This window comes from Carya illinoinensis, chromosome 1 (assembly GCF_018687715.1).
Source record: "Carya illinoinensis cultivar Pawnee chromosome 1, C.illinoinensisPawnee_v1, whole genome shotgun sequence".
In the NCBI taxonomy this organism is placed as follows: domain Eukaryota; kingdom Viridiplantae; phylum Streptophyta; class Magnoliopsida; order Fagales; family Juglandaceae; genus Carya; species Carya illinoinensis.
The window spans coordinates 18,665,527-18,688,520 of NC_056752.1; the positions used below are offsets into that span (position 1 = coordinate 18,665,527).

Here is a 22,994-nt window from a genome sequence, read left to right on the forward strand (position 1 = left end):
GGTAGCTTTAAAGGCTTCATGTTGACTACCTTGTCTGCCACGATGAGTCCCAATAGGCAAATATTACCTCGTTTGAATGCTATTTCATTGGTGGATAGGTCAAACTGGACATCCATTTGCTCAGCATCAGTCAGTTTGAGCTTCTCTCATTTCTCTAGTATGGCATCAGCCATTACCTCTGCCTTCGCAGTGTACTCGTGTTGGAGCTTTGATTATAATCTGGACTTTCCACTAAGCTCTCTTCTTGGATCACACTAGTAGATAACTCACTAAGAACTCAAAGACCGTAACTCAAAGAAATCATAACTAATACTCCTCAATTCAAAAACCAGGAGATTGTCCTTGCGATGAGCAAGAAGACCCCCTTCACCTCTATCGCCTCAGAGAGTGAAAGAGAGAGAAGACTCCACCCAAGGGACCTTAAAGTTTTGGTACAACATTTTATGAAATAACTTATTTCGTTGTGATTACCTCATATTGTTAGAATGCATGTTAAGTGCATTGCATGTTAACCACCATGTACGAGGTAAGTAACCCAATGTTGCATGTCCCAATACTTCAATTACCACCAAATCTAGTGGGGTAGACTATGGCAGCGAAGCCCTTAGAGGGAGAAATAGAGAACAAGATAGAGAGGAGAGAAAGAGAGTGCGTGAGAGAGAGAGAAATCAGAGGGAGGGAGAGCGAGCTTGAGAGATGAGAGAGAGCTTTTTCTGGCAACGTGAGGTGGAGAGACGTGGAGGATGATGAAGGTGGTGATTGCTGGAACAACAATGAAACAGAGGGAGAATGAGAGAGGAGAGAGAGTGCGACAAGATGACACACACACACACACACACACACAGAGAGAGAGAGAGAGAGGGGTAAAGGGTAGGGAAAAAGAAATAGGGTTTGGGATTTGCTGAGGTCCAAAATGATTTCATTTTAAGAGGGATGGGCTGAGTTTTTTTTTTTTCCTAAGGCTTTGGGCCTTGCTATGGGCTAGGATTGGGTTTCACAATAACCAAAGAATTTGAAGGTATAGGTGCGATTAGTTTTCAACAGTTATTCGTGTTCATGCTTTAAGGACATAAGATTAGTCGCCATGTCATGGTCATGACCACTAAAGAGGCACTGCTAGAAGTTGTAGCAAGTGAACTGCTAGAGAGTTTCATAATAGCTCTAGAAGTTGTATGGATTTTGGATTTTTTTGATCTATTACTCTTTCATGGTAAGGGAACTCATGAAGAGTCATTCAACTCATCATGCTTACACCACACACCACACTTGATTGTTATTCTTTTTAATTATTTTTGTTTTATTCTTGCTAAACTAAAGGAATTCTTCTACTCATTATCCATACACCACACATTTGGTAATATAAAAAAATAAAAAAATCATGTGTAGTGTGGTGTAAGGGATGATGAGTGGAATTTTTCATTCGTGAATTGGTTCATTTTGCTTTGTAGTGGGATAAGTATACATTGATTTCACTTCCAGTTTGTTAGTGCATTTTCCAGTTAAGGGAGAATACTAATAGTCTGGTTGAATGACCCTTCTCTCTCTCTCTCTCTCTCTCTCTCTCTCTCTCTCTCTCCCCTGCTATTTGAACTCCTATTGTAAAATAAGAGAATCATAATCGCATGTTGGCTGGGTTGAGTGATTCCCCATGTCAAACAATGGTGTGAAATTCCCTTAGAAACTTACACCGCGGTTTTATGTTTTGATCAAAACATACATGTGATGCCTCCAAATTTTACTTGGGATGAGACTAACTCTAAATCATTAGGATATGCAATACAAGGTTACATATCCCCATTCACGATAGTTAAAGATACAATGCACCTAACATGCATCTGACAACATGCAATATGCACATAGGTTAATTTCTTTCTATGAATAAATAACACTGTAATAGAAACTATATCCCAAAACATAACATGCTTCCTAACTTCATATTAGACTAATAAATGTAATGTTACAAAACTTACCCGTCATGATTATAACATAAATAAATAGTAAAGAGAGGGCTCCATAAGTACAGTTCTAAATTACAAAACTACAATGCTAACTCGCTGAGCCGGTCGTGCGACTCAGCCAAGATAGCCTGGAGAACTGAAACCAAAATCTACTCAACGTTGCATTGGGGCCTAGTCGGCCTCATCCAACTTGTCCTCAACTAGTTCTCCAGAGCTTGGAAAATAGTCTATCTTTCCGGGGGAAAGGTAATTGGGACAACTAAATGAGATTTGATTACAAACCTCAGCAAGTCAACTACCAACTTACTAGCATTATATAGGAATATGCATGATAGTAAAATGGCATGAATGCATAGTGACATGACTTGGCAAATAAATGACATGACCTTACACGAATTGAAAACTGACATGAGCTAAAAACCAACATGAACTATAACTAACATAAAGAGAACATGAACATGGAATATTGTTCAACATATACGTGGTTAATTAAATATGAACATGTGGATGTACACATGTCCCCTTGAGATGTGTGCTCCAGTAGTTAATGCATCACATTTTACAAATTTGCACCAACTGTGAGTACATCATGATAAAGATGAGGTTGGCACTACTGGCATTGGGTGTTTGATTTCACTCTGGCAACTAATTACTTATGTCCCATTCGACGCCTATTGTCTGTACTATGTTAACCCAGAGAGTTCCTGTAAAGCCTGCCTTTGCAAGGGGGACTTTTTAGAAAGTGATTTTAGAAAGGAAAACAAGCATTACTGTTCGATTTAAAAAATTTTACTTCCATACCCAGGGTGCAAGACTCTAAGTTATAAAATAAAATGTGCTTTGAGAATAAGAGAGGTTTACCGTGGAAAACATTGAACTTAAAATAAAAACGCCTCTCGTACATTTAGAACGACTTCCGTGCTCTTCCCTTGGGCCGTGTCGGTCCTAACGTGTTCTGCTCATTTAGTTCCTATGGGGGGAGAGGCATACATAAAAAACTAAAATGAGTCGAATACTCGGTAAGCATTACTTCATACTGTAAACATATAGCAACATAGGATTCCAATCATGCATTCGTCACCCATACATATGTACATACATACAAGACAATAAGCATGCATTCATTTTGAAAACATCATTGGGCAGGGATTTTTATAAAAAGGGACAATTTTCTTCTCGTAAAATGTTTCTCCCACCAGTGCCTTCATTTCTTAAAGAGGTTGAAGACTCGTGCATTCTCTTATCACTTTCCATCGACCGTTACACACCGTTACACTCCGTGTGCTAGGGATAGCAGATCAACCTTTGGACCCTGATTCAGCCAATGGTCGGGAGTTGGGAATCCATTGATCTGGGGGCACTACCAGCACTACTTACCTGGCATTACAATCTGTCCATTCATTGATACCCTCATGCGTTTGGTCCTCATGGTGGTCATTACATATTTTCACATATCATGGCATTCATTCATCCAGTCCTTTCTTCCATTCTTTCATTAGTCAGTTTGTTCATGGAAAAGCAACGTTAAAAAGCATAAGCATAAACTTAAACATCATATCATTGGGGCGTCGTTGGAACTATCAGTCCATGGCATCCATACCATCAGTTTGTGGCATCCAAAAGCATACAATTCACAGGGACATTTTTAAAAATGCTTTCTTTGCATCGCTCAAAGCATCGTTTCGTAAAAGTATGAGGCGGAAGCCCCGCATTTTCATTTTAAAAAGACTACATCCAATATCCACTACATATAGTCATCCATCACATGCATACAATTACATACTTGGGATGCATAAAAAAGGGCTGTCAAGAATGGCCATTACGTACATATACCTGAAGACTTAGCATGTTTTCGTAAAACGTCATTCATTTTGTAAGGCGTCGTAAAGAGAAATATTTTCTTTTCGTTTCTTTCTTATCTTTAGAAAACTCTAGAAGCGTATGGACATAATACTTACCTCATCTCCATGCTATTCTCATACCATGCAGTCCATGTCAGATGGCAACCAACCTACATGCATACACATAACCTTAGCATCATTCTCTATCTAGCACATAAGCAACTAAACTATAAATAGCACTACACTTCACTTGGAACACTCTCCCCCTATCCTTGGGCTCTTAAGTATCCCTAACTAGATACACATGTGCCCTACTCCATTTTATCACCTAAGAGCAACATATAATTTACTAACACTCGCTTGTGTAAACAAGCTCCATACTCCAATACCAACCTTCCCTTACTCGGTTGGTAGGACCCTTTCTACTTCCTGTCCCATTACAAGTTCATCCCAACACTAAACACGACATGACTCTACTCAAAACTACACCTTATGTCACGTCACATGGCTTGAGACTACTCCCAAGCTACACCGTGACCTTGTCACGTCACTTGACGTCCCATTACGTCACTTCTATGCCAACTCCTCACTTATCACAAGTATGGTTCCTCACATACTCTTACCACATCGTGGCATCCCATCACGTTCCCGCTACGTCACTCTTACACCATTCGGTCACTCCACACTACAACAGCCATAATATTGCTATACGGTCACACCCGTCACTGGGACTACTAGTCACATCATAACTACTTCGAGACACGGTTTCACAGTTCCCAACACTTCACACGTACTACCAGACATAACACGACTACACAACAACACCAGTCATTGGGACTACAGTCACATCACAACTACTTTGGGACACTGTTTCACAGTTCTTGACACTACTCATCACGCTCTACATTTCACAACTACGCAACCATTCTTAATGACACGCCACATAATGCATCGCTTCACCACATGGAGTACACTCCACATGTACTGCCTTCACACTACACTATGCCACATCACCACTACAACACACACGCAATACGGTGCATCACTCAACCACATGGAGTACACTCTTCACAACACACTATGCCACATCACCACTATGGCACACCACACGGTGCATTGCTTCAACACATGGAGTACACTCCACGTGTACTCTCTTCACAACACAATGCCACATCACCACTATGGCACACCTGCCATATGGTGCATCTCTACCGCATGGAGTATACTCCACGTATACTCTATTCGCATTATACCACGCCACAAGAGTACACTCCACGTGTACTCTTCCCATTCCACACTATACCACGAGAGTACACTCTATGTGTACTTCACGTGTACACTCCAAGCCACATCCCCACCACAGTACATACCTCACAACCACACTTCACAACACAGTCCACGACACGACTACACAGCACACTACACAACTATGCCCAACACTTCATGTACACGACCTTACATGGTGGTGTTGGAAGCCACTAGCTTGGGTGGTGACCATTCCTTCGTGGTCACTGCCATGACCTTACAATAGGACTATCTCTAGGGCTGGATCTAGGGTTCTAGCTGGTAGATCTAGGTTGTGCGAGGGTGGCTAACATGGTGGGAGTTAATGGGTGGCGGCTCGCCATGTACAGTGGCTATTCACGGTGGTTGGGGGTTGTTGGGGCGTGCGGGGTGGTGGATCTTGAAGAGGTGAGGGATGGAGCACGGCAGCATCATGGTGGTTACAAGGTTTGGTCATGGGTCACAAATAGGGAAATGGAGAGCGAGGCTTGGCTGGTTGCTGGGTTGGCCATGAAGGAGCTTAGGGGGGTTGATGGAGCTAGTGGTTGTGTTGGAGTGGCAGCATGGTGGCTCGAGGGTAGTGGATCTAGTTGTGGGTCGTGGATGACCCATGAGAGAGTGAGAGAGCATGGGAGGGGCTGGAGGAAGGGAGGCTAGGGAAGGTCGTGGGTGATCAAGGGAGGCTCGTGATGGTAGGTGGAGGCCGTGGGTGGTGGAGCTTGGACATGGGTATGTTGAACCCTTGTAGGAGATGGGTTTGTGTGTGGGTCTAGGGAGTAGCTATGGGCTTCAGGTCAGGGAGAGGATGAAGAAGGCGGTCATGGCAACATCGTGGTGGCTGAATGGGTGAAGAACCCGTGTGGAGAGAGGTGCTCATATGAGGGAGAGCAAGCTGTCGTGAGGGGTTGGGTTCGATGGGATGGTGCTTGCCGGCATGAGGGGGAGCTACCATGGTGGTTGGCGACGCCTCAAGTGGTGCACGACGGCGCTAGGTGGCTTGAAGGAGAGAATCAGGTGAGGTAGAGGGGATGCATGCGTGTGTGCTGAGGGAGGGAGGAGAGAGAGGGAAAGGGAAAAAGGAAAAGTGAGGGAAAGAGATAGGGGCTCGGGTTTTAATCCCAACCCTTTACCTTGGGGTCTTCAAAACGATCTAACGGTAAACTTTAAATACTAATTTGAAAATGCGTAAATACTAACTTAACAAAAAACACTAAGAGGAATTAAGATATAATATTATTTAAACTAAAATTTAGTTTATAAAATGATAAAGTTTTGCTAATTACTTTTAAGAGAATAAAACCACCTAATTTTAATTAGAGTTTTCACATAATTTAAATCCTATAATATTTTAAATAACTAAAGTCATTTAGATAAAATGGTTTTTATACAATTATAATATTTTTTGAACTCTTCAAAAATATTATAATTGTCTTACTTAAAATTTGGCTTGATCTGATAATACTGGAACTATCCCATATAAATATTTCCAAGACATTTAAAATGTTCGAGAGCTTTGAAACACTGGGCATACTTTAAGAATCAACTGCTAACATTAAAAACATGCCTTCAAGGTTTGGCATGCAAGACGAGACTCATTATTGGTAGAGAGAAGGAGTAGGTTGTTACATCCTCCCTTTCTTGTAATAAATTCTGTTCTCAGAATTTTCTTATGTAGAAAGAAGGAGGAGCGGGATGTTATAGTTCCATACCTCTCAATCTCGCTTGGTATCTACTGTTTACTGCTAGTCCTATGTCTACCCACTTCTCAATGTTATGGCTTTGACATGTTGCTTCGGATTGGTCATAGTGTTGGTGGAAATGTCTCTGCTGTCCTCTTGATAAGCTTGTTTAAAAGCTGATCGATTTGTGCCTCAAGATTGCAGATTGAAGCCGAGTTGTTTTGGATCACCATATCAATCTTCTGCATGTACTCAACAAACATATCTTCAAGTGTCTTCTCTTGTTGTGGAAACTGCTGAGGTGTCTAGCCAGTGCTTGATTATTGCTCCATGAAAAGTTAGGGTAATTTCTCCATCTAGGATTGAACATGTTTGAATAAGGATTGCTTTGACGTTGGAAATTGGACACATAATGGGCTTGTTCATAACTCGGTTGGGCAAAAGGATTCCCCACTTGGCAATCTACTACACTTGAATGATTTCCTGCGCAATGATCACAAACAACATAGTTTGAATAGCATTAACGTTCATCTAATCTAGTTGTTGTGATAGATTTGCCATCTGCCCCACCAATGTCGTAATAGAATCAAGTTCAAAAACTCCAGCCGTCTTTCTTGGCATTGCTCTCTCCGCAAACCATTGATAGTTGTTGGATGTCAATTCTTCCAAAAGTTCATATGCGGCTTCATGGGTCTTACTCATTAATGCTCCTCCTGTGGCTGCATCAACCATAGATCAATTTGTGGGTACCAAACCATTGTAAAATGTCTGTACTTGAAGCCAGTTTAGGGTGTGACACCCCCAAATTTTTGCTTGGGATTGAGCGGACATTTGAAGCATCGGGACATGTAACACAAGGTTACCTACCCCTGTTCATAACATATAAGATGTAATATTCCTAACATGCATCTAGCATTACGCAATATTCGCAACGGATAATTTGTTTTGGAGCAATACTATGCACCAAACTTATAATATCCCAAATAGTTAAATTGTAATCTAAGCATACTTAACAAAATAAATATCCACGATTTCATTCGAGTCTCAAAAGACTGTAATCTCAAAAACATTGGAGACCAGACTCCAGATTTACATTACCAAAATACACTATTGAGGAAGTTCATCGAGTAACTCGACTAACGAGGCCAGATTACTGTCCAAAAACTATGGAAGTTGTAAGCTCTGTGTCATGTCTGCGGCATCTAGTCAACCTCCTTTAGTCTACCAAGGTCCGCTCCCTGCTCTGATCCTGTCACATCGCCTATCATTCGGGGGAATGGTAGTTGGGACTACCACGGTGAGATTTGATTACAAACTTAGTACGTTAACAGGAAACTCCCATACAGGTTAATGATGTATGCATGGCAGTAAAAGTATGAATGCATAACTAAAGTCGCAAGTAAGCATAGCATAACTTGACATAACCTGAACTGAACTTGACTTGGCATGACATGAACTTGAACTTAAAATATAACATGGACTAGCAACATAACATGAACATGAACTTGAAACATAACATGCACTTGAATCATAGCATGAATGTGAACATACATAACATAAACATGAGCTGAAACTTCACATAAACCTGAGCATAACATGATAGAAATGTGAACTTGAGACATAATGTAAACATGAACGAGAACTTGAACATAACATGCTCGTGAACATAACATGACATGAAAGTGAACTTGAAACATAACATGAACATAACATAACATGAACGTGAGCTTGAACATAACATAAACGTGAACATAACATGATATGAACATGAACTTGAACTTGAAACTTAACGTGAACATGAACATAACATAACATGAACGTGAGTTTGAACATAACATAAACATGAACATAACATGATATGAACATGAACTTGAAACTTAACGTGAACATAAACATAACATGTACGTGAACATAACATAACATAACATGAACTTGATCTGAAACTTGACTTACCATGGAATTGATCTTAAACTTATTCTTATCTCATGGGGTCACCATGATTGCTTATTCTTATCTCATGGGGTTACCATGATGGTGTATTCTTATCTCATGGGGTTACCATGATTGCTTATTCTTATCTCAAGGGGTTACCATGATGGTGTATTCTTATCTCATGGGTTCACCATAATTTCTTATTCTTATCTCATAGGTTCACCATGATTGCTTAGTCTTATCTCATGGGGTTACCATGATGGTATATTCTTATCTCGTGGGGTTACCATGATTGCTTACTCTTATCTCATGGGTTTACCATGATTGCTTATTCTTATCTCAAGGGTCACCATGATTGCTTATTCTTATCTCATGGGGTTACCATGATGGTGTAGTCACAATAAACTGAACAATAACTTAACTGCACGGGGACATACATGGGACATAACACATTTCGTAACTTGACATGGCATGCAACAAACATCATTTCGTAACATAGCATACTAGCAATAGTGAACTTTATGTGACATGACTTACATGTAACAAATAACATACTTAACATGATATACATGCACTGTATAGCAATATGTGACAGAATATCTCATGTAATAGATGAATAATTCATGACAAAATAAATTATGTGTAACAGAAAAATATATGATAACTTGGCATGGCATGACATATATGATAACACACATACATACACTGCAGTTCCTTTAATTAGCACCCATACACAGTAAATTGCTGGTAAGTTAATAGCTAAGTTACCTCGATCATCATGTTCTACGAGAATAAAGCACGAAACATGAGGAACTGAAAATAGTGATTCCAAAAAATTAGAAATTTAATCACTAACAATTAGAAGCATGAAAACAAGCTAACTTAGAGTAAAATTACCATTTTACTCTCAACATGTGGGAAAATGATCATTTTACCCCTAACTTAAGGATTTCACATCTCGACTACAAAATTTTCAAAATTTACATTCCTCATGTAAATTTTGTCCTAAACTCAAATATCGAATTAGAAAAATTTAAAAAAATCACAACTATGAAAAACACACTATGTCCGAAACATCCATAAGCCATTTCTCTTGATTTTTGTTGCAATTCATTCCAACTTCAAAACTCATGCTTAAACCAAAATGTTTCAACAAAGATCTTCCTATCCTAAGTTTAAGACCATACTTAAAACATCCATTTGGAAAAATCTAATAATTAACACCAAACTTTTTTTTGTAAAAAAATCCAAACTCTTAAATCACAAGCTTTGACCCTAAATCAAAACATCTCCAAGAATTCAAAAAAATCAAATCTTACTTCTAACATATTCATAATATCATCCTAAGATCAAAAATGCTTTAAATCATCAAACTAAACTCACCAAAATCACAAAATAACACTTGGAGTTTTTGGTTTTACACTGAGTCCAAAAACAAAAACTTTTTTCTTAACTAGCTTTGATCAATCTCTTGATCCATGGCTTAAAAAGATGAGATCTTCAAACTAAAATATCACATGGTTTAAAAATGTATTCTAAAGAAGATCAACCATCAAACATAAAATCACATGGCTAAAACTCAGTAAAACATGGATCTAATCCAAAAACATCAAATCTTAGGCCTAACCGAAATCCTCTTGCATAGAAAAATCATATCTTTAAAAATAATACTAAATATCTTCAAAATAACAGCCTAACATGAAAATAAGAGACTTAGAATTATCATATAAAAATATGAAATCCTTTAGAGTAAGATCAAACCACGAAATATTCAAACTTTCTCCAAACAAAAACTATTTTTCCACTTCCAGTTTTCAAGTTTATAGATCTAAGAAAATGTATCATCAAAAACTTTATTCATGCAAAAAAACCTTAATGGAAACTCATAAACATATGCTAACAACACTCCATAAAATTTTTTAACCAAGATATGTCCATTAGCTTGGTCAGAAACTCCAAAACATAACATACTCTCCAATTTTATGCCTAGAATGACCTTTCCATGGTTAAAAATACTTTTGACTAATCAAATTACCATGGAATGAGATGAATAATATATATACAAAAACTAAACTCCAATTCAAACAACTTTTATCAAGGGGGAATCATGTGAAAATACTTACAAAGGGTCAAAAAGCTCCACGTAAAAAGACCCAGAAATCTGCCCAAGAGAGCTCTTTTGGGTTTCTCTCTAAGAACGGGTTGAAGAAGTGATGAAAGGGAAAGAAATGTATCTTGCATGACTTTAGGCTTCTGTAGGGGGGAGATATGGGCTTGAATGACCCTTTATTGGAGGTAGCTATGTGACATAAAGTGGAGAATAGTGAGGGGTAAAGGACTGCCTGCAGAAGCTGTGAGGTATGGAGGTTGATGAGGTGGATTTCTCCTTCACATCAAGGCACTATTGGGTGTAGCCAAAGGCAGTGGATAGTCTGCCATGTGGAGGAGGAAACTTCTTCAAGAACCTTTGCCAAGGTGGCCAAATTCGTGGGCCTTGGTGGGCCTCAACCAAGTGGACTTCAATTTGGGGTTTAAAGGGGGTTTGGTTAGGTTTCGAGATGCTATCAAGCCCAAATTCAATTTTTCATGATCCAATCAAATTTACAAGGTTTAAAAGGTTGGATAATGATGTCATAACAAGAATTTGAGAAATTAATAGCATGTGGAAGTTATTTAATCAAATGATTAAATACAATACTAAAAATTGGATCAAAAAGGGTTTAAAGGCCAACTTGAGGGTTTCGGTTTCAACCAAGCTTTTGGGGTTTCAATTGGATTCCACCCATCTAGGGTTTCACTAGGGTTGAAACTTTCTTTGATCTGGCTCAATTTGATTAATCAGATGAAAGAATAACGTTTTACTTAGGTGGCATGATCTCACACATTAATTTCCTTTACAAATCCATCTAATGATTCCTCTTTGTGCGAAGTGTCTAATACTATTCACTATGTGTGGCTAAGATCTTGCCAAGTGTTCAAATAAACTTCTTTAACCTAAATTGGACATTCCACGGTGTGATTTTAAAAACACTGCACTTAGTACGCTTATCGAGGTTACTGATTATTAAAACATTGCACTTAGTACGCTTATCGAGGTTACCATTCACTCAAAAACAATGCATAATAAACTTAGTACTAAAAAATCATAAATATTAATATTAACCTACAGTGAAAATTATTTACCAAAACTCAACCCCAAAGTGTCCCTAAAAATAATTTCACCGTTTCAAACAGGCGTTTTGTCCGAAATTATGAAAATGAGTTATTGCGTCATAAAATTCTAAATAATCAACTGAGTCTAGTGGCACAGTCCATAACGTATTCTGACATTTCTAACTACGGCAAATAATAAAAATTACATTTCTGCCACCATAGTGAGTGATAACACTAACTATGTTAACAGACTAAAACCTGTGCGATTTTTCAATTCATGAAAACTTATGGGGTTTTCACGAGATTCTTAAAGTCAATAGAGATTTCAACAGTGAATTTTTAGCTAGCTGTTACATGGGAGGTCGTGATGTGGACACTTGTGCAATAAATCCTTGTATCTCTCCCATGCCTCATATAATGATTCACCCTCAATTTGGGTGAAAGTAGTAATATCATACCGTAACTTCGCTGTCTTGGCCAGAGGGAAATATTTTGCTAAGAATTTTTGTGCCAATTCCTCCCAGGTGGTTATGATGCCAAGCAGCAAAGAGTTAACCAAACTTTTGCTTTTTTTTATCCTAAGTGAGAAAGGTAAAAGTCTCAATCGAATCATATCATCTGTTACTCCATTGTGTTTAAAAGTATCACAAATTTCTAGGAAATTTGCAATATGGACATTAGGATCCTCTTGTGACAGCCCCCCAAACTAGATGGTTTGTTTAATCATTTGAATGATGGCCAGCTTGAACTCGAAGTTATTGGCTTGTATAGCTAGTCACCTTTTACTAGATGTCGCCCCATTGACAGAGGACATGGCATAGTCTCTTAAAGCCTTGTGCTCCTGGTCAGCCACATTAAATTTAGATGTGGCGACCTCTTTCTTTTTCTCTTTATTAATCTAACATAAGGTTCATTCAATCTCGAGATTGAAAAGTGTATGCTCTAATGATTTAGATCGAGGCATGCACTTTTGATTCTTGAAAAGAAAAACCAAACTGAGATCTAATTTAATCCAATTTTTAAAAATAAAATCCAAAGTAGTAAAAATCTAGCTAGTATCAAGTAGTAATAAATAATCCAAGGAAATGGCATCAAAAACTTGTTGTATTGAAAATATTTGCAAATGCATAGAATTGTAACAAGTAGTTAAGTGTTTCAAAGAAAACGGATGTCGAAACCTCAGAGATTAATTATGCTATTGAGTACTAAAATTTACTAAATAAATTACTATTTTGAAAACTAAAATTTAAAGAATAGATTATCTAAATTTAACTGAAGAAAAGAGCATTAAAATTAAGATTTTAAAGATAATAAATATAGATCTAGAGCATTTGATTTCACCTAGGGAACCCCACACAATTTATTCTTCCTTGTTAGAGAACTCCAATTATCCCACGTTGATCATAAAAATCCCTTAACTATTCAATATTTTCTCTCGAACAATACTGAAAATATCTCCAATTAATAACTTCATATCTTTATGTGAATTTAACTAATTGGAGACTCATTATGTTCTTTGGATTTTTCTTAAAAAACACACTAATCGCGGTAAAGTATCTCTACTTTCGCTCAACTAATAGTGCCTAATCCTTGATCTCTAATCACAAATCACCTCTCGGTTTCATTGCGATTCAATAGATCGAACAAAAATTAGCTAGAAAATTGCAAGCATTAAGAACAAGGAATAAATACTCAATCATGGAAATACTTAAAATAAAATAACTTAGAATATTAATTGTATGTTCAATGCTTGACTACATCAAAGCTATAGAAAATAAAATTAGTTCATAATAAAAACTAAAAAGAAAAACAATAAAACTAGTGTTCTTCGTTAGAGTCGGTTGATGAAGCACAGCTCTTACCTCTGCTACGCAGATCCGCCTCCATGAAAGAAACTTAAAGAATGAACTTTAGAATATTGGACTCTAAAACTCTGGCTCTCCTCCGTTAATTTTGTGCTAATGATATGCTTATATAGGAAAGAAAAGAAACCTTAATGTTTTTATGATTTCCGCCTAAAAAATGGCCTAACTTCTATGACTTATATTTTTAGCCTTTTACGAGCTCTAGGAGTTAGAATTTAGAAATTCTTATTAGCGACAAAGTTGCAATCCTTTAATATGGCTTTCCAACCCATCTAGAATTGCATCCATCGGATATGTGAGTAGAAATTTATGATCAAAACACTCATGCATGTCCAGGCTATTTCCTAGTGTATTCTGAACTTGGACTTCTTGTGGATTCCTTCTGTGATTTCTTTCTCTTTTTCTCTAGATCAAAATTACTTTCTAGCCCTTTTGCTAGTTGGTGCCCACGATGTCATTAAGGTTGGTCTTTTAAGTTGATCGGTTAGACTAGTCAGCCAATCTAACCGCACAGAGCCTTGTTACCAATTCTGGTCTCCTCGCCTACCGAGAAAAAAGACTATTCTCGCCTTTGGGTGAGATGATCTCTTAACTTCCTGCGGAACAAGGCACCTTGCCCAAATCTCCTCGGCTCTCTTCAGATCCCGTCACCTCTCGTCGGTTTGGATCTTTAGTCTCTTCTTTTGTACCAAAATGCTCTCATTTCACACTAAATCTTCTCATTCCTTCAAATCAAAGAAAAAAAATATAGAAAAAAAAATAAAGTCAATAGTATTGAGGGAAAACTGACACTTTTCATAAATAAAATAGTAATAAAAATCACACTTATCATTATCCCATCCTAGCACTTGGTGTAGTGATAAAAATAAAAACTCCACTCACTTGAAAATATTTTTCCTCACATACTCTATGCATGAGACATGGCATGACGTGTAATAAATGACATGGCATAACATGACACGTAATAGTTAAGCATGTACTAAAAATTATTGACATGGCATGGCATATTAGAGCATTTATAATAATAAGTGATAAGAATATGGCATGTATGGATAACCACCATATATATAAAAATACATTGAGAGTAAGTTAGATACTAACTTACAGCGAATGTAGCGTAAAGTACGTAAAAATGTGTAAACTAAAATGAGATATTTTTCTAAAGTTAGAATATCTCACTAAAGGTCATACAACCATAAAGACTCACTTAGGGCTAAATAGTAAAGTTGCCCCTCTACATGTTGGAAATTAATATTTTGCCCCTGAAATACGGATTTTGCACACTAACTCCAAATCCAACTAAAATTTATATTCCTTATGTAAATTTTGTCATATTTAAATAAAAACACGACTACACAAACCATACTTGGGCCAAACCACATATAGGCCAAAAACAAGGTTTCATTGCATATATACCAAACCTCCATCTAACGTACTTAGAATGATTTTGTGATGTACAATAATTACATCCAAAGTTCTAAAATCATGCTAAGACAAAAACAAAAGCATACCATAAAAATCCAACTCATAATAGCAATGCCAAAAACATCAAGTTCCAAGTCAAATAGAACTATCTCTTGAGGTTCTAGGTCTAACACCTTCCAAACAACTCCAATTAGTTCAAAAGTCCATAAATAACCCACATAACATGTTTAACATTTAAAACTAAGTAATAACATGCTTGATCAATAACAAAAAATCACAAAACATTACATAGCACAATCAGTTTGGACTAAAACATCCGAATATAGTATGGCATGCTTTTGATCTTTGAATTAAATACTAGATCTTTGATTTTCATGCAATAAAGCTCTAAGAAATATGATCTTATATTTCACACTCAAGTTCTAAATTGCTTTTAGAATCAAACCTAGCATCACATGGCAATAATCTGATCAAAACACAACCATCAGCCTGAAAGCTTCAAGCTTGAGTTTTGATCAAACCTTTGCATGTAAAACATGCTTCCATCAAAGATTTAAGCCAAATATCTTAAAAATAAAAATTTTACCACATAAATGAAAGTCTTAAGAACAGCATATACGAATTTCATAGCCATTATACTAGGTTTCTAGAACTAACAAATATCACAACCTCAAAACATAAACCATTTTGTGTGTTCCAATTTCAACTTCAAAGAAAATGTGTGTATCTCTATAATAAAAATGCAAACATGCTTTGGATCAAATCCAAATGTATAAAACTGTGTTATAATTTTATCATATCAATATCCACCCTAACATTAACACAGCCTTCATCAAAACATCAAGATTTGACACAATCATCCAAACTATCTCCCAGCATGACCTTTGCATGTTCAAACCAAATTTTTACCAATGAATGCTCCATGAATAATTACCCAAACTATATCAATGAAAACTATACTCAAATTGAAACAAAATATATGAACAAGTTGAGTGAGAATCGACTTTAAAAGGGCTGGAAAATGCAATGCGAAAATTGCAAGGAAAATTGTCTGTAGCTCTCACTTGAGTTCTCTCTGAACAAGAGAATGAAAAATGACCAAATGGTGAAGGAAATGAATGGGGTTTCCTTTAAAGAGAGAGAGGGCTGACATGAGGGGCTGTGTAACCTATTTACGGGGGGTTTCGTAGCCAAAAATAGTGGACAAAAGTCACAAAACGATGGGCTATTACAATTGGTTAGATGGAATAGTGTTTGGCTTAGGTGGAATGATCACATGGCTTGATTTGTCTTCAATTCCCTCACATTCCCATCTCATGGTTCCTCCTAGTGCCAAGTGTCCTATACTATTCACCAAGGAACTTGCCAAGTGTATAATAAATACTCCTCAAGGCTATTTTGGACCATCCACATAGTGATTTGGCAATCGTCTTAATTGGGTTCCACATGCCACTATCTCAGGTGTTACATTTTACCTGAAAAAATTGCAAAAAATAATATTGCACTACAGAATTCTAAAATTCATACGAGTCTAGTGGTGCAAGTCATTTAACAAAATTTGACTCCTAAGTGTCTTGGTTAAATCAAAAGGCACTCTCAGGTACTATTCACTCAGAAAATGTGAACTGTAACATTGTCCCGTAAAATCCTAAATAATCATCTGAGAATAATGGTGCAATTTATTTCTCAATCTCATACTCCTAAGTCCCTCAAATAAATAAGAAGACACGTTTGTCACCATGGTGGGTAAGAAACTAACTATACTAACACACAAACTAAATCATAAGCAATCACTTGATTCATGAAATCTTTTGAGGATTTAACGATGTTCCTAACATCTAAAGAAATCTATCCACTAAATTTCTGGTGAGCTGTTACATTGCGTATATACTTAATCAGTAGCCATACTTTTATATAGTTTCTTATTCAGAGGGTGATTCCTCGCCACGACTATGAATACATGTGTTTCTGCCAAAGTGTGATTTCTCATCATATAAAAATATATGTTAATAGAATATGTACATGTAACGGTGCATACATATCCATCTACATTGTCTCTCATTAGTGGTATTGTCATAGATGTTTAACTTACATATGGTTTCATTTATCAGAACTATAGACCTTGATGCAAATGTAGCCTAAGAGGAGTTTCTCGAGGAAGAATTACTAATCCCACTTGAGCCTTAGAGGTAGAGTCCTGTCTACGTTAGTTATTGTTTGTATCTATTAAGATGCACTTTTTAGTCAAGTGACAAACCGTGTTCGGTTTATTGTACTTGGACGTAAGTAGGGGTGTAAGACTATCGGTTCAGATAAAAAAACCCGACCGGACCTAATGGTTCAGTCCGGACCAAACTAGACTGATAGTCTTAATGGTCGGTCTCAAGGTGTAATTTGTTTGGACCGTACCGGACTGAGACCGACCAAATGTATATATTTATATATTTTTGGAAAAAATTATATACAATGAAATAAAATTATTTAATGTTCATTAATCATATATAAAATGTTAAAGAGATCACTTAATTTTAATTTTACTAATTTAGTTATTTTTTTGTATTAATGTTTTTGTCAAAAAAAAAAAACAAAGAAAAAAGAGGAAAAAAAGTTCATGGACCAACCAGACCAATAGCTAATAGTTCGGTTCAGCAAAAATGATGGACCAAAATTTTCAATTTCTGACCTCCCCCAGACCGGATCAGACCGATTACACCCCTAGACATAAGTGATGAACAATTGGTGCTATATAATATTATTTGGAAAGTTAAAGTGAGTTGTGGATATTATTATTATTAATGGATGAACTTTTGCCAGTCTAGACCTCTGGTACATCAATGCTAATTCTTTGACTCAGCCCTTACTTATTCCACAATGACTTACTCTAGTTTTTTCTACACATACACTTCTCATGAGAAATCATGCCTATTTTTCAATTTATTTTTGGGTTGTTGCCAACCAGCTGGCATCCCTGATACCACGGATCCTAGCAAGGCTCTTTACTATGGAACGGGCAACCATATTTATGGTATGGCTCTCTCACTCTCTTACAATATTGGTTAGCATGTAGTAGGTTTAATAGGACAAGTGGAAATTAAGGATTTTTGGTCATGTGATTACATTTTAAGGTGTACAATAGCAAGGCATTCAAGACATGGCTCACGAGTTGGGGTTGGTCACACAGGTTATATATAGTATGAGGTCAATTGAGCATATCTCTTGGGTCCAATAATTGAATATGAGTTCCATTTTAATGGAGAGATGAATTAACTTGGAGGCAAATTATGAGTTTGTAAGTGCTACAAGATCAATTTGCAGAGTTAATGTGGTTTGAGGGTATATGCAGTGGATTAATGTGTTTCAGGCATGTAGGTGTGATTCAATTAGAAATACGATTTTAGAGTTTAATGAAATTAGGTTGAACTGTCTGAATAAAAAAAAACTATGAGCATTTAAACTTTTCGGTGAAATGATATATATATTTTTATAACAAATAGCACTTTATTCATCAAAACAAACCAAATATCACAAAGATAAGTCTGCCCAAGTAGCTTGGGAAATACAATTTGGGATTGAATCCCACAAAAGTACTATATCATTTAGATTCCATGCAAATCGAGCCAATGCATGAGCTACTCCATTTGCTTCACGCCTCTTGTGTTGCACATTCCATGTTGGATGCCTGTTGAGTAGAGATTTGATTTCTTGAACTAAACTTCCCCACAAAGTTGAGGAGAAACCTTCTTTTTGCAGCTCCTAAACAACAAGCAAAGCATCTGTTTCTACTTGTAATTTTGAAATTCCTAAAGGGGTGCACAACTGCAAACCTCTTAATGTTGCAACTAACTCAATCTCCATTAGATCAGCAAGTGCATTTTCTGGTTTGTTTGCAACAAACAATACGTGTCCTTTGTCATCTCTTAACACCACTCCAATACAAGACCTGCACTGATCACTAAAGGTAGCTCCATCCACATTGAGTTTTAAAACACTAGAAGGAGGTGGTTGCCAACTGCATCTATACCTCTGTCCAAGTTTTAATGCCTCTGCTACTTCTTTATTCTCTTGATATAATGATAAGGCATGCTCTAGGACTTGGTCTGGTGTCAAAACTTGTTCCTTATACATCCACTGATTGGACCTATACCAGAAGCCCCATGCCATCAGAAATAACTTCTCCAACTCTCCCTCAGCTTTTCTTCTTATAACAGCATGAACAAGTTCTAAAAAATCCACCTTATGAGTAGATTCTTTGAGAGATGGAAAGAACTACAGCCAACTATCAAGAATTAAAGGGCAGTAAACCAGTGCATTGTTTGCATCTTCCTTTTCTACTTGACACCAACGACAATTTGCATCTTCAATAATCTTAAAGTATTCAAATTTCTGAGAGTAGGAAGAATATTTTTAGATACCCTTCATGCAAAAACTTTAACTATATGAGGTATATGAAGTTTCATAGGTGCTTCCATGGCAGTTTCTGATATGTAGCTCTTGAACTCTTTGCCTCCTATCTGTTCTACTCCAAATTAGTGAAAAAAGTATATGCACTTCTCACACTATATATTCCACTTTTTTCATGCTCCCAAACAAGGGTATCTAGCACATTTTCTATTGGTACTTTGATACTAAGCACCCCAGTTACCTCTCGAACTGGTAGTAGGCTTCTTACCTTATCTATATCCCAACTGCTTTGATCATTCTGCATCAGATAAGCAATTGGATATTCACTTTGAGATACTAAATCAGAAAGTGCAGGTATGAGTTATGATTTGGAAGCCAATAATCAAACCAAATTTTTATTGACAAACCATTCCCAACATGCCACCTGTAGCTTTGAAGTAAACTGTTTTTTGCTTCCCAAATGCCTCTCCAAACATAGGAAGGGGAACCACCTAAAGTAGAATTTTGAAAACTAGATATAGGGAAGTATCTAGCCTTAAAAACCTTATGGAGTAGAGGGGTTTCATCAAACATAATCCACCACCCCTGCTTTGCTAGGAGAACCTTGTTGAATAGCTGTAAACTCTTAAAACCCATCCCTCCCTCAAGTTTTGGATTACACATTTTATGCTAGCTCACCCAACACGGTTTCCTTTCTTCTTTTCTCTATCCCCACCAAAAGTTGGCCATCATTCCCTCTAATTCTAAACATAGAGACTTTGGTAACTTAAAATAGCTCATGGTGTAGGTTGGAATTGAAAGGGTCACTGCCTTTAACATAATTTCTTTCCCTGCTTGAGACAGGAATTTCTCTTTCCAACCTTGCAATTTAGACCAGACTCTATGCTTCAAAACTGAGAAAGCTTGATATTTCCCTCTTCCAAACATAGGTGGCAAACCTAAGCACTTGTCATATTGCTGGTATTGTTGGACCCCCCAAAACTGCATAATTGGTGGCACATTGTGACTAAACACTATTGGGGTCTTTTCAAAATTTATTTTCTGTCTTGATGCTTGCTCATAGATGGCCAGCTTATGTTGTAGTTTTAAACAGGTTTGCAAATTGGCTGTATAGAATAGAACACTATCATCTGCAAACAATAAATGGTTTAGCTTTGGAGCCCCTCTACATACTCGAATTACTTCAATTTGTTGATGTGTATTAGCCTGACCCAACAAAAATATAAGGCTTTTTGGGCAGAGCATAAAAAGATAGGGTAAAATAGGATCCCCTTGCCTCAATCCACCCGAATGGAAAATAAGACCTTTAGGCACTCAATTCACTAGAATTGAAAATGAAACAAACTTGACACAAAGCATCACTAATTTCATCCATTTTGCACTAAAACCCATCTACTTCATCACTTCCTCAAGAAAAAGCCATTCAATTCTGTCATAAGCCTTACTCATATCCACCTTCAAAGACATAAAACCATATCTTCCACTTCTTTTCCTTCTTAGAAAATGCACCACCTCATAAGCAACTAACACATTGTCAGTTATTAATCTTCCGGGGACAAATGTTGTTTGAGAGGGAGAAATGATGGATGACAGTATTCTCTTTAGTCTATTTGCTAGAACCTTTGAAATCAACTTCTAGATAACATTACAAATGCTGATTGGCCTATAATCAGACACTAGCTCAAGCTTGTTTTTCTTTGGGACTAAAGTGATAAAAGTGTGGCTAATATTGCAGGGAAATGGCCAGAATTAAGAGCAAGAAGAACAGCATCCATAATATCCTTACCCACAACAGACCAAAATTTCTGGTAAAAGATTGGAGCCATACCATCTGGACCAGGTGCCTTTCTAGGGTGCATCTCATCAAGAGCTGTTTTCACTTCCTCTTGTGTAAAACTTGAATCAAGTTGCTCCACCATAACTAGGGTTATTCTGCTAGTTAATCCTTGTAAAAAAATCCATATTTCTAGGTATAGCAACAGCTTTGAAGAGAGTAGTAAAGTACTCTATAATAACTTCATCCCTTGCCTCATTAGTCTGCCACCTCCCATTTGAGTCATTCACCCCTTTTATCCAATTCTTTTTCTTTTTTTGATTGGCTTTGTGATGGAAAAACTTTGAATTTTTATCACCTTCCGCTAGCCATGATGCTTTAGATCTTTGCCTCCACATGGTCTCATTTCTTTGTAACCATTTTTGAACCTCATTTCTTGCTTCTTGCAGCTGCTATTTGTTCTAGGAGAAAGGATCAATCTGGTGTGCAAATTGTAGCTTCTCCTATGCCTTTCTAAGACTCCTCTGCACATGTCCGAACCTTGACTTATTCGACACTGTAAGCTTCTCTTCACAATGTTGTATCTTCTTCATCACAGTTCTGAATTCTCTCCTACCATCAACTCCCTTCCATGCCCTTTGAATAATCTGTTTGCAATTAGGAGCTTCAACCCACATGGCCTCGAATCTAAATAATCTTTTCCTTACCAACTGCCTCTGAATCCCTTCAGTCAACTTAAAGATTATAGGCATATGATCATAATAGGCCACAATACCATGCAGTACAGTAGCCATTGGGTAGAAAGAATGCCACTTAAAATTTGACAAGAACCTATCCCGCCTTTCACTGATAGTTTGCCCCTCTTCTCTTCTGTTACACCAAGTGAAAGGATTACCTTCAAAACCCAGATCATGTAAGTGACATTCTTCAATAACATCTCTAAAAGCCTTCATCTGTCTATTAGATCTTACTCTTCCCCCTCTCTTTTCGTTATTGCTCATAATCTCATTAAAATCTCCCATTAGCAGCCACCCCTTATCACCAGGAACTTTTATAGATCTCAACGAAGCCCATGATTCGTGTCTCCTACTCACATCTGGTTGACCATAAAAACCAGTCAACCACCATGGCTCAATGTTTTCCCCTTTCTCAGTAACCTTTACATGAACATAGAATTTAGTAAAATTTTGTACTTCTTCTTTAAACTGCTTCTTCCATTATGGAGCTATCCCACCACTCCTGCCTTCACAACTAACTGCTAAGCAACCATAGAACACCAACCTGAATTTCAACTTTTCCATTACTCGAGCATGTAGCCTTGTCTCTTGAAGAAACAAAAACTCGGGAACTTCCTTTCTGACTAAGTTAGAAAGGGTTTGAATTTCCAGTGAGTTCCTAAGCCCCCAGGAATTCTAACTTATGAAACTCATTGATTTTGGCAGGGCTGATGCACAGCCACTGCCGATACCAAAACATTGGTGTCCCTCCCCTCATGCTTACTCTTCTTAAGGCAAACACCATCATCAATGGAAAGGGCAGAAATTTTACCTCGCTTTTTGCCAACAACAATAGCTTTGCCTCTAGAAATCTCCTCCATAGTTCTTTTCTTCTTTGATCCCTCCATAGTAGCATGCCGTCTTGCTTTATCCTTCCAAGTTCTTCTAGTAATTCTGCCTTGCTTT

General features: G+C 37.3%; 1 non-coding gene across 1 annotated transcript; it reads left to right on the forward strand.

Moving 5' to 3' along the window:
• The first annotated feature begins 12,206 nt into the window (after nt 1-12,206).
• On the forward strand, nt 12,207-12,313 carry LOC122294069. The gene has a single exon (XR_006237482.1). It is a non-coding gene; the product is annotated as a small nucleolar RNA R71 (small nucleolar RNA).
• Nucleotides 12,314-22,994: the final 10,681 nt, after the last annotated feature.